The sequence below is a fragment of the Protomyctophum parallelum genome (genome assembly GCF_964188405.1).
Source record: "Protomyctophum parallelum genome assembly, chromosome: 13".
Taxonomy (NCBI): Eukaryota; Metazoa; Chordata; class Actinopteri; order Myctophiformes; family Myctophidae; genus Protomyctophum; species Protomyctophum parallelum.
In genome coordinates, this window is record NC_139708.1 from 3,540,864 (window position 1) to 3,552,794 (window position 11,931).

Genomic DNA, 11,931 nt, shown 5'->3' on the forward strand with positions numbered 1-11,931 from the left:
ATGGGATGTTTGTTGAATTCTTTTTCCATATCTTTCCATTTTGCTATATAATCTGGTTTACACCAACATCCTACATACCGTAACTGGGCCGCATGATAGTACATTTTTAGATTGGGAAGACTCATACCCCCTCTTTCCTTTGGGAGTTGAAGGGTTTGAAATCTGACCCTTGGCCTCTGTCTGGCCCACACAAACCTAGAGATCATTCTGTCCCATGTAATAAATTGCCCTTGTGGAACCTCTACAGGCAAGGACTGGAATAGAAAGAGCAATCTGGATAATATATTTATTTTAACTGCCTCCAACCTTGAGTTCAGGTCTCATCTATCAATGTCTTTTTTTATCTCCTGATTTAATTTTTCGTAATTGGCTTTATATAGTGTGGACAGATTTTTTGTTATGTTTATACCCAAATATTTAATACTTTTTTGTTCCCAATTAAAGTTGAAGGCTCCCCTTATAGCTGGATTTGGAGCATAGTTTAAAGCCAAAATCTGTGTTTTGGCTATGTTGATCTTGTATCCTGACAAACGACCAAATTCTTCTAATACATTGCTTAAAATGGGGAGTGAGTCATTTGGTTTCTGGAGGAAGGCAATTACATCATCGGCAAAAAGTCCTATCTTGTGTTCGTTACCGTTTACTGTCACCCCTTGTATACCTTCATTATCTCTCACGGCTTGTGCTAAGGGTTCAATAAAAAACGCGAACAACGTAGGCGAAAGACAGCATCCTTGCCTAGTCGATCGTTGTAGGTTGAATTTCCCAGACAAGCTCCCATTCACTTTAATTCTAGCCGTAGGTTGTTGGTATAATGTTTTTACACATTGTAATGCTTTCTTATTGAACCCAAATCTTGTCAATACAGCGTAAAGGAACCTCCAATTGACCCTATCATAGGCAGCCTCTGCATCAACACTCACTAATAGAGTGCTTGTTTTAGTCCTCTGTGCTTGATCTACAACATGTATAGTTCTCCTTACATTGTCATGAGTTTGACGACTGATTATGAAGCCTGTCTGGTCCTCGTCCAAAAGCTCGTTGGCTATGTTCGCTAACCTTCTAGATATAATCTTGGTGTAAATTTTATAGTCCACATTCAAAATGGATATGGGTCTATAGCTCCCACATTGCTCTTTATCCCTTCCCGGCTTTGGTATCACTGAGATTATTGCTTCGGACCAAGATGGTGGTATTTTATGTTTGTTTAGGGTCCAATTAAAGGATGCTACCAGCATAGGTATCAACTCTTCTCTGAACATTTTGTACCACTCCACAGGGAACCCATCACTTCCTGGTGATTTATTATTTTTAAAGGAACTAATTGCCTCCATAATGTCGTCTGCCGTAATATTAGCTGTTATTTTGCGGTTCTGCATTGCCCCTATATTTGGCAGGTCCAGCTGATCTAAATATGTTTTCATTTCTTCTTCCTCTGCCTGTTCGGGCTGTGTATAGAGCTCCTCATAATATTGTTTAAAAACTCTCTCTATTTCCTCTGGTTCAGTTGCTAATTTCTTGGTTTTAGGATCTCTGATTTTGCTAATATTGCTCAATGTCTGTTGCTTACGCATACGTTTAGCCAATAATTTAGTGGCCCTTGCCCCGGCCTCATAATAGTTTTGTTTTACATATTTACTTTTCCTTTCAATTTCGTCTAATTGGGCCTCCTTTATTTTAATTTTCAAGTCTTTAATATTTTTATATATTTCCTCATTTTTTGTCATCTGGTATTCCTGTTCCAATGCCCTTAAATCTTCATTATTTTTCTTATAAGTTATTAGTTTAGCCTTCTTCATTAATGCAGTCTCCACTATCAATTTACCTCTCATGACAGCTTTCATAGCGTCCCATACTATAGTCGGATCCACTTCCCCATTGTTATTTTCCTCAAGATATGTACTCAAATCTGTCCTGACTTTCTCTTTTCTCATTTCACTGTTCAACATACCCATATTAAGTCTCCATGCTGTCTGCCTCTTCCTATTATTTAAACCAATTTTCAAAAACAGTGGATTGTGGTCCGATAGATCTGCCCCTCCTATCTCACATTCCTTAACTCTGTAACTATCACCCTTATTCACAAAAAATTGGTCGATCCTAGAGTGGACTTTATGTGCAGCGGAGTAATGGGTGAAGTCCATATCTGTCGGGTGGAGTCTCCTCCATATATCTACCAGTCCCATCTCACTCAGTGATGCGTTTACAAACTTAGCTAAATGTGTCTTGCTTCTTTTCTTACTTGTTGTATCTTTTTTATCCGATAAAACCACATTTGTGTCCCCTCCTGCAATCAAAATACCCTTTGTTTCCACAGCTATAACGTCAAACATGTCTTTAAAAAACTTCTTGTCACTTTCTGGCGGTGCATATATGTTTACTAAAGTTACCGGTTCGTTATCTATTCTCCCTTTCACAATAATGTACCTCCCTTCTTTATCTTTAATCTCCTTTTCAAAATCAAAGTTGACTGTATTAGCTATTAGTATTATAACTCCTCTTCTTTTCCCGTTTTTGTATGAACTATAATATGAGTTCCTATAACCAAACCTTTTTAGTTTATCATGCTCCGTTTTGTTTAGATGAGTTTCTTGTAGAAAAAAGACTTGCATTTTTTCTTTTTTCAATTTTGTCATGACCCTTTTTCTCTTAACTGGTGAATTCAACCCATTTACATTCAGCGACATTATCCCCAACTCATTAGACATTGTTATTCCTTATGATTCCCTTCATATTTGATTCCTGCCTAGTTACATTACAGTATTTGCATCCGCTTGTCGATAAAACAAAAACATAGAACACTAAACACACACATAGCTTCCAAACACGATGTAAAACATCCGTGACCCTTAAACCCTCATAAAGGGGTGAGGGGACAGTCCCCGTCTTGCACGAGGGCCCCTCCCTAGACATACTAGTACTAATCTCAACCTGTGAGTTTCCCCAGTGCCTAGCCATTCCCTACCTAATTAAGCAAACCCCTCCAGTTGGTACATTTAAATATTAATGAAGCCCAAGATAACATATTCCCTACACAGCGTTGGTTATGTACAAATAAAACAATATATATGGGGTTTCAATCTTACTTAGAAATAAACCAAATTGTTATATATATGGTACCCTCTGTATATCCATTTATCTTTCTTTTCCTTCCTTTCTTTCTTTCTTAAAAAATAAAACCAAACAGAAAAAGTCCTTCGCCTATTTACCCCCCCTCGCTCATTCAACCCAACTCTATGTTACCTCTTTTCCCAGCCTATTTCCTCATAAACATTCGTAGGTTATCCTTAGCTCTCCACGCCGCTCCTCGCCTCTTTTCCACCTTCCTCCACTCCGGCTCCCACCGTTGTCCCCCTTCAGCTCGTCGCCGCTCTCTCTCCACCCCCGCGACTCCCGAGCCCTCCGCCGATGCGCCGGGTCCCGCTGTCGAGTCGCGGTTGGGTTCTCCTTCCATATAGCCTCTCTCCTCCATGGCCTGGGCAACGTCCTCCGCACTTCTGTACGTCTTCTCACCGTCAGGCCACTGTATCCTCATCTTCGTGAACGGCGTCTGGAACCGGATTCCTTTTGCTTTCAACCTTCTTTTGAACGGAATATAGTCCTTTCTCTTCTTCACAACTTCGGGTGGGTAATCGTGATCGAAACCGAGCTGTTTGTCTCCTACTTGTATTTTCGCCTCCCAGGCTTTTCTCAGCACCAATTCCTTCGTCTCGAATTGAAGAAAGTTTGCCACAATGGATCGTGGTGTTGCAGACGGGTGAGTAGGTTTCTGAGACAGTGCACGGTGCGCCCTCTGTAGCTGGAACTGAGTCCCTGCTGGTAAATCAAGTTCTGTGTGAAACAGCTGTTCCAAATATTGAATTACAGTGGTCCCTTGTTCACTGTTTTCTGGACAATTGAATACACGGATATTATTCCGTCTTGCTCTGGCGTCGGCATTCAATTGTCTCTCTTGTAGTTGTTCAATCTGGTCCACCAGTGTCATCATGGCCTCGGTCGCTCCCGTCCTCCAGTCCTCCACCTCTGATATCCGTGTCTGCGCCTCGGCCATGTTCGTCTTCTGCTCCGTCACCTCCTCGTCTTGTCGTTGTAGCTCCCGGTCCACTATTACACGATAGTTTGTGAATTCTTCCTTCATTTCTCTCTTCATTTCTTCTTTAAACTTAGCCAGCTCCTGTTGTATGCCTTCTTTAAAAGTCTTTAGCTCTTTGGTGATTTCAGCGAGCCCGGCTCGTATGACTTCGGCGCAGTCCTCCGCCATGTTGTCGGTGTTTTCTTTCACTCCACTCCCGTCGTCGTTTTCTTTAGTTTGTTTACCTGCTCTATAACTTCGGGTTATCCTACGGCTTCCTTGTTGTTCACCACTCATTTCGTGTCATACCTTTTCCATTTTGAATCTGTTTTTCCGTGGTTATTTTAACTTATCGTGCCCAACTTTGGGGAGCTCACTAATCAAGCAGCTCCTTCCTCCGCCATCCTACCGGAAGTCCCATTTATGTTTGTTTTGGTAGGCTAGATGGATACGGTAGATCATATATGTCAAACTCAAGGCCCGGGGGCCAAATCTGGCCCGTGAATGAATTATCTTTGGCCTGCGGGATGATATTTAATTAGTATTAGAATTGGCCCTCTGGTATATTGCACGGACCACCATAATACTACAAGTCCCACAATGCACTGCGAGTGCATTGTCACGTATCGCGGGCCCGCAAGCGCAAGCATGCGTCTTCTCTTCACTATTGATCAGCAGTGAAAGTATATCACTTTGTGGTCAACTTTCAGCTACCCCTCTCCCCAAAAATGGCCCTAGTGTTGAAACACAGTCCGGCCCTCGACTTGTACCAATTTCTTTATTTTGGCCCACTGTGTATTTGAGTTTGACATCCCTGCGGTAGATCATCTCTCCTCCTCCTTGTATGGACAGCCACGCTGCCAGGATTTGACATAAATCAGCTGGACCTTGTCCGACCAGCGGCCAACGTTAATGCGTGTGACGTAGGACCGCCACACTGTCGCAACTGTAGAAAACATTATTTTGTTTTGAGTGATAGTCGCAGTTTGACCGGATAGCTAGATTAGCTACACTAGTAGGCAGCGTGTGGGCTAAATGCGCTCTGTTTACTCTGTCAGTGCGTGTACGTGTGGCGCGGAGAAGGAGGAGGCGTGTGTGTGTGTGTGTGTGTGTGTGTGTGTGTGTGTGTGTGTGTGTGTGCGCGTCATGACGACCAGCGGCAGCGGGAGTAGTTTTTAAGTCAAAGTACCGCAAAAGAATCAAACCACTTTGCAAATGGCAACACAACTAGAACACATATTTGTTCTGCGCGGGACGTGAGGGGAACATTGGTTACCGTAATGACTGGAAAATAGCGCAGAGGAAAAACTGTGGGCGCGGGTCGGGGCACCACGGCCAATGTGGCCGTATGGGCATATACTTTTTCGAGGGGCACACGGCCAAAGAGAGGGGCAACGACGGCCATGGCCGCCGTGGCCGCCGTGAAATTCCTGCCCTGGTTGCGACTGTAGGTTTGCATTTACTATGATATGAAAACCTGCATCGTCCGTCCGTCCGTCCGTTAGTTAGTGAGTTAGTCACCCACGCCTCCGGTCACACCTCGTGACATCACGCCTTTAACCCATTCTGACCTGAGATCAGATTCATACGAGGTTTCCCACTGGACACACACTGGGTCTGATTAACCCATTCTGACCTGAGATCAGATTCTAGAAATGTCAGTCGCTCTTCGATTTTTCAAAAATAGCAGACCTACAAGCTCGTATCGCGCCACTCGGTGGTGCGATATGAGCTTGTAGGTCTGCTATTTTTAAATAGCTAAAGCATAACATGATGCCGACACCAAAATGGGTGCCCGGTCAGAATGGGTTAAATAAGGTCATGCCTAGTGACATCTCATGACATCACGTGACATCATGGACACCCTTAGATCTCCATATCTGCATATATGGAGCCGGCCAGCAACTCTACATCTGACCTCAAACCCTTTGATCTCCATATATGGAGACGGTGACCTGTTCTGACATTCCATATGTTGATCTGACCCCACCCTGTCCTTCCTGTTCTGACATTCCATATGTTGATCTGACCTCATTAAACCCTGTACACTCAAGACACGCTCCATATATGGCCAGTACAGAATTCATTCCATATGTTGATCTGACCCCCTATGCCAAAGCGCCAGCGCTCGGCCAGCAGTCTGCCGTCACCCAGGCGGATGCGTGTACGGCAGTACCAGGGGGGCAGTCAGACAGATATTTAACCAGGGGGGCAGTCAGACAGATATTTAACCAGGGGGGCAGTCAGACAGATATTTAACCAGGGGGGCAGTCAGACAGATATTTAACCAGGGGGGGGCAGTCAGACAGATATTTAACCAGGGGGGCAGTCAGACAGATATTTAACCAGGGGGGCAGTCAGACAGATATTTTGTGAAGCCACTAAGGAAATTGTAGTTCATATAATGGCCTGTTGTGGCGCTGTCATTGGGCCCAGAAAACCCATAGCCCCATAGAAGTCCATGTCTTTGGGCCCAACTTCACCTAGACTGTATTACCTTAATAAACATGGTCATGAATACTTTCTGCTTCCAGTCACTAGTTTAAAGTCTCAGTCATTTCTAATGTCATAATATTCTTTTTGGAAAATTATGGTCCCATTAATTAAAAAAATGACCATAAAGTCGCGTATGTTCTGAGGGGCGTGGCTACCGTTACAGTCTATGATCGGGATTCCCCTCCCACTCGAGTCAAAATAAAAACCAACGGAGAAGAAGGGGGGAAGTCCCGCCTCGTTGTCTGGGCCAGCCAATGGGCCAGCTGGGCCCAAACGGAGCCAGCCAATGGGCCAGCTGGGCCCAAACGGATCTAGAAAGATGGCGACTTACAGTGCAGGAATAACAGGCTTCATTTTACGTCCATGTTAGACCCGGGGAACGCTTTGTCCATATTTTTTAAAGTCTATGGGCAGTACGCAAGGTCACTTCTCGCCCTCAGGGCGTCAGTCACAGGAAAACCTGTGCCCTATATATATTCAGTATTTAAGTCCGACGTCATTTTGTAGTGCTACGTTACGTCCGGGTCCATGTGGCACCAGCTCCCGTCCGCATCCCATTGTAAATAGAATATCTAAACGCGTGAATCTTTTTAAATTGACGTTATTTTTCAGAAAGGAAGCCATATAGGGTTAAAATGGGTCTTAATGCTTCCAACTCGAGTAGAATTATTAATGTTTTGTACAAGTGTCCATGACAACAAAAATATATGATGTGGAGACAATAAAGACTATTATTATCATTATTATTGAAGGTGGCAACAGTCCATTTGCTCGGTAAAATATTTCGGGGGATATTTACAATGTGTGCAGGCTTGAGTATGTTGAATCTAGTTTGCATTAATGAGGATTTAGTTGACACAATCAAATAAAATGGCGATAGTATTCCATTTGGGGCAGACGGCCTGTCACAGCCAGATTTTGGAGAGCAGCGCAGCTTTGTTGTTGCGAGGAAAGCGGTAAAATGAGACTTTCGTGGTTGTTTTCGTCTCAGATTTAGTCCGACGGAGCGTCACAGTATAACTCCATGGGGACACAAAAGCGACACAAAAGTAGGACCCGGAAGTATCTCAGGAGGGGGCGCTCACGTCACAGCTAAAATACTGAATAAAACTGCTCTACATGAAAGGACTAATGTTTTTAACTGATGGTTTGCTAATTGTCTTAGCATTTTCCTTGATTAGGAAGGGGCCAAGTGCTGTGCAGGGGAGGGGTGTTCTTCTTATGCTTTTGAGTAAAGGTCATTGAGTTTTCATGCTTATTTATATTTGTTTAACTGTAACACATCTTTAGTATGTTTAGGTTACTTTTATACAATGGATTACTTATGGAAGTATTTATTATTTATGGAAGTATTTATTTATAAGTAGTTATTGAGAAGGAAGTTGTTAATTGATTCTGTGTCCTGTGGTAGGATCCACTCTTAACTCATCGATTGCGCAAAACGCTCTAAAGCGTTTTATTAATCTCGAGCGCCGTCTGCGCATCACGCTCTAAAGCGTTTTATTGGTGTTTTTACTGTATACTGTACATCAACTTCTCTGACGCCCCGGACAACACATAATGTAACACTGATCATCTCCAGAAAGATCCGCTGTGAGATCCGGGAGTTTAAAGCCCCCCACCTCCTGAAAAGAGGCCTGGTCTAACCACATTCCAGGCATGCCGTATCCATTACGACGTACTGGGGAGGCGGCATCGCCGTCCTGCACACGGCATAGACCAACGCAGATCAGGGGATCTAAAATGGAGCTACCCATTTTCTAGTGTGTGTGAAATTTGTGAATACACTCGATTACCCTTCCCCTCCTGTTTCTACATGGTTTCTCCCGAGGCATCTCTCCATCGCATTACAGTTTCTCCCCCCCCCCCCCACTCATTCACACAGATCCACTCGACACAGCCCTCTCTAATTCTTTCCAACGACAACTCACCGGTCTGCCGCCTCATTCTCGGAAATATAAACCCGTATATAAACCAAGAATAATCTCCAACGGTCGATCGCCATTTCACGCACACGGACAGGTATACGCGAAACGAATGACGTATTCTCGAAGGACCGCCATAGGAGAAGCAGTATACATCTGACCAACTGTCTTTTTTTCGCCGTCGCGTCAGCCATGTTTGGACAAAGAAGCAGTATACTAGGCTAGCAGATATCACACCGTGGAACCCCCCCCACACTGCGAGTTGCGATCGATCGTTTTGCAGTTTGCAATGCTACTCTCATTCTCGGAAAAAAGATTCTCGGCAGTTGATCACCATAATCGCCATAGCGCCTTCGCCAGCCAATTGCAGTGATAAGGCGTCTGGGACGTAATCGACCCGTTTGTAATGGATAACTAATACAATCCTAAGCTGCGGAAGCCATCGTGTTGTCTGTCATTTTGTCGAAATCACAGCCAGCCGGGCTACGCTTATCGCTCCTGTGGTTCATGTCCAGACATGTCGTGGAACCCCCCCCCCCCACTGCGAGTTGAGTCGCTCCTGTGGTTCATGTCCAGACATGTCAACCTCTCAAGTCACTGTTATGCTATCAAACGATCTGTTGATTTTGTTTACTGAGACAATGATCACATATGTGCATAGAATCATCATCATCATGACGTTATCATGACAGGCAGATATAAACATAAATAAATTATCATATACATACTACACACTGAATGAAAGCCCTAAATGTCTAATTTTAGGAGGAAAACAAATAAAATACACATATCCCATATACTGTTTGTCAATACTAGACTATTGAATCCATTTCATTTATAAAATTCTCTTTTTCAGAGAGAACTTTAGCCCATTCTGACCTGAGATCAGATTCATACGAGGTTTCCACTGGACACACACTGGTCTGATTAGAGAAAGCATGGACCTATAGAACTATTATTCACAAAATAAGGCATATAGCGACATGTACATACTATATACCGTATGAAACAGAAGACTCTCTGCTTTCATAAGAAAAAAAACTAATACTGTAATAATAATAAAAATCACACCCATGTGAAGTGAGCAGTGCAATGTTGTGAAGTGAGCAGTGCAACATTGCACTGCTCACTTCACAGGGTTTCATACGGTATATAGTATGTATAGGCCTTATTTTGTGAATATTTAGTTGTCAGTTCCTTGTCTTGTCTAAAATACTCTGAGGATTTCAGAAAATGCATGGACCTGAAGAACCATTATTCACAAAATAAGGCCTATAGCGACATGTACATACTATATACCGTATGAAACAGAAGACTCTCTGCTTTCATAAGAAAAATACTTCTACTGTAATAATAATAAAAATCACACCCCTGTGAAGTGAGCAGTGCAATGCAACATTGCCAGTGAATAATGGTTCTTCAGGTCCATGCATTTTCTGAAATCCTCTCTGGTGGGCGCAAGCTGCATTCAACAGCCAATTACTGACAAACTATACATGGGACCATGTGTATTTGTTTTCCTCCTAAAAGTAGACATTCAGGGCTTTCATTCAGTGTGTAGTATGTATATGATATTATTTGTGTTCATTTTTATATCTGTCTGTCAATGTCTGTCAACTTCAACCTTCCATATCTCTGCTGTTTTTTCAAAAGAGCAGCGTGCAGTGAAAAGCAGGTTTTAGAAAAAGGTCAATATCTCCAGAATGGAAGATGGTAGAATCATATTTTTTTTTTTAAATTGAAGTGGACTAGTTTGGCTTCCTTTTGATTTATGCAATGTGTGATGTGCTATAAGAGGCCCCTCGCTGTGGGCCCCTAAAAAGTTAAAAAGTCCAATGTTAATCGCTTAGCAGAAGCAATCCTGAGTAGAATTTCAAAAGTTAGCAATCAATGTGTTAAGGGAGGCTGCAGGGACAGACTAGTCAGTTGGTTGTGGGCTTGAACACGGGTAACAGTCCTGAGGGAGACCTATAAGGGCCTTGTGTGATCAAAGTTTAACAACCTGAAGAGAGTTCTCATCCTATTTGGTCTTGTTCAGTTGTGTATGCCTAAGTATTTATTTCATTGATCTATTTCTGGCCAGTGTGTCATTTTGAACTGTCATGTGGATTATTGTCTTTGCACTGAAGAAAACTGTCTGGAGATTGGTGGAGGAGTTTTGGGAGAATAAAAACCCTTAAACCTACATGTTCTGACTGTTCTTGGCGCCTTGGCCGTTGGGGCAACTTTACAGCGTCTACTGGTACTATATACCAGTGGTTTCCAACCCAAAAGAGACATTTGTCCGGGACCCAAACTATTGAAAATAGCCGATTTACAAGCACAGCGGGTTGCTTTATGCCGTTTTGTGAGCGTGCAGATCTGCTGCAAGCAGATCTGCTGCAAGATCGCAGCGGTGGTCTATATATATATATATATATATATAAGAAGGGAGGAATAAAGGTTTGGCTTGGGAGTGATTTAGTTAAAGTTCTTAACCCTGCCGACGACTGGATATGCCTTATGGAAAGTTGTGATATGAGAAAGGGAATGGAGACCGAGTGGAGGGCTTGTCGTCATCATGGATACAGTTGCTACATAACATCAGATTCAGTAGCCTCGACAGTGGTGACTGGTGAGTGACATTGTCTGTACAAGTATGTGCATCCCTGCGATGCGGTTGACAGATGGTGCAGATACATAGGATGATGATGGATATTGAACATGTACACGTGGTTTTGGGTGACCAAAAAGTACATCTCTGTGTGTGTATATATATATATATATATATATATATATATATATATATATATATATGAGAGAAAGAGATAGTTAAATATATCATATATCTTTTTCTCTGTTAGTCCTCAGGTTGAGTTTTAACGGCTGAATGAATCAACGGGCAAACACTGCAGTGCTCCGACCATAAATTAGATTTCTATCTCCAGCTAACTTTCACACACTTGGTAAACTTTCCTCAGCTCTCATACGTTTTCCACCCCCCCCCCCCCCCCCCCCCCCCCCCCCTAACTCTCGTCCTCCTGGTCAGTGAAACCAGTCCCAGCTGCATTTAACCCATTCTGACCGGGCACCCATTTTGGTGTCGGCATCATGTTATGCTTTAGCTATTGAAAAATAGCAGATCTACAAGCTCATATCGCGCCACGGAGTGGCGCGATACGAGCTTGTAGGTCTGCTATTTTTTGAAAAATCGAAGAACGACTGACATATTTAGAATCTGATCTCAGGTCAGAATGGGTTCAACATAAACCCAGAGCTGCGTGCGTCGACACATTCACACATACCCTCTACGCTCCCCCTGCGCGTTCCCCTCTGAGGCACAAGGTGGGCAGAGTAATATCCAGTGTGCAGGTGGGACCTGGCTTGTGTGTGTGTGTGTGTGTGTGTGTGTGTGTGGGGGGGGGGGGGGGGGGGGGGTACCTGGCTTTAGCTAGCCTG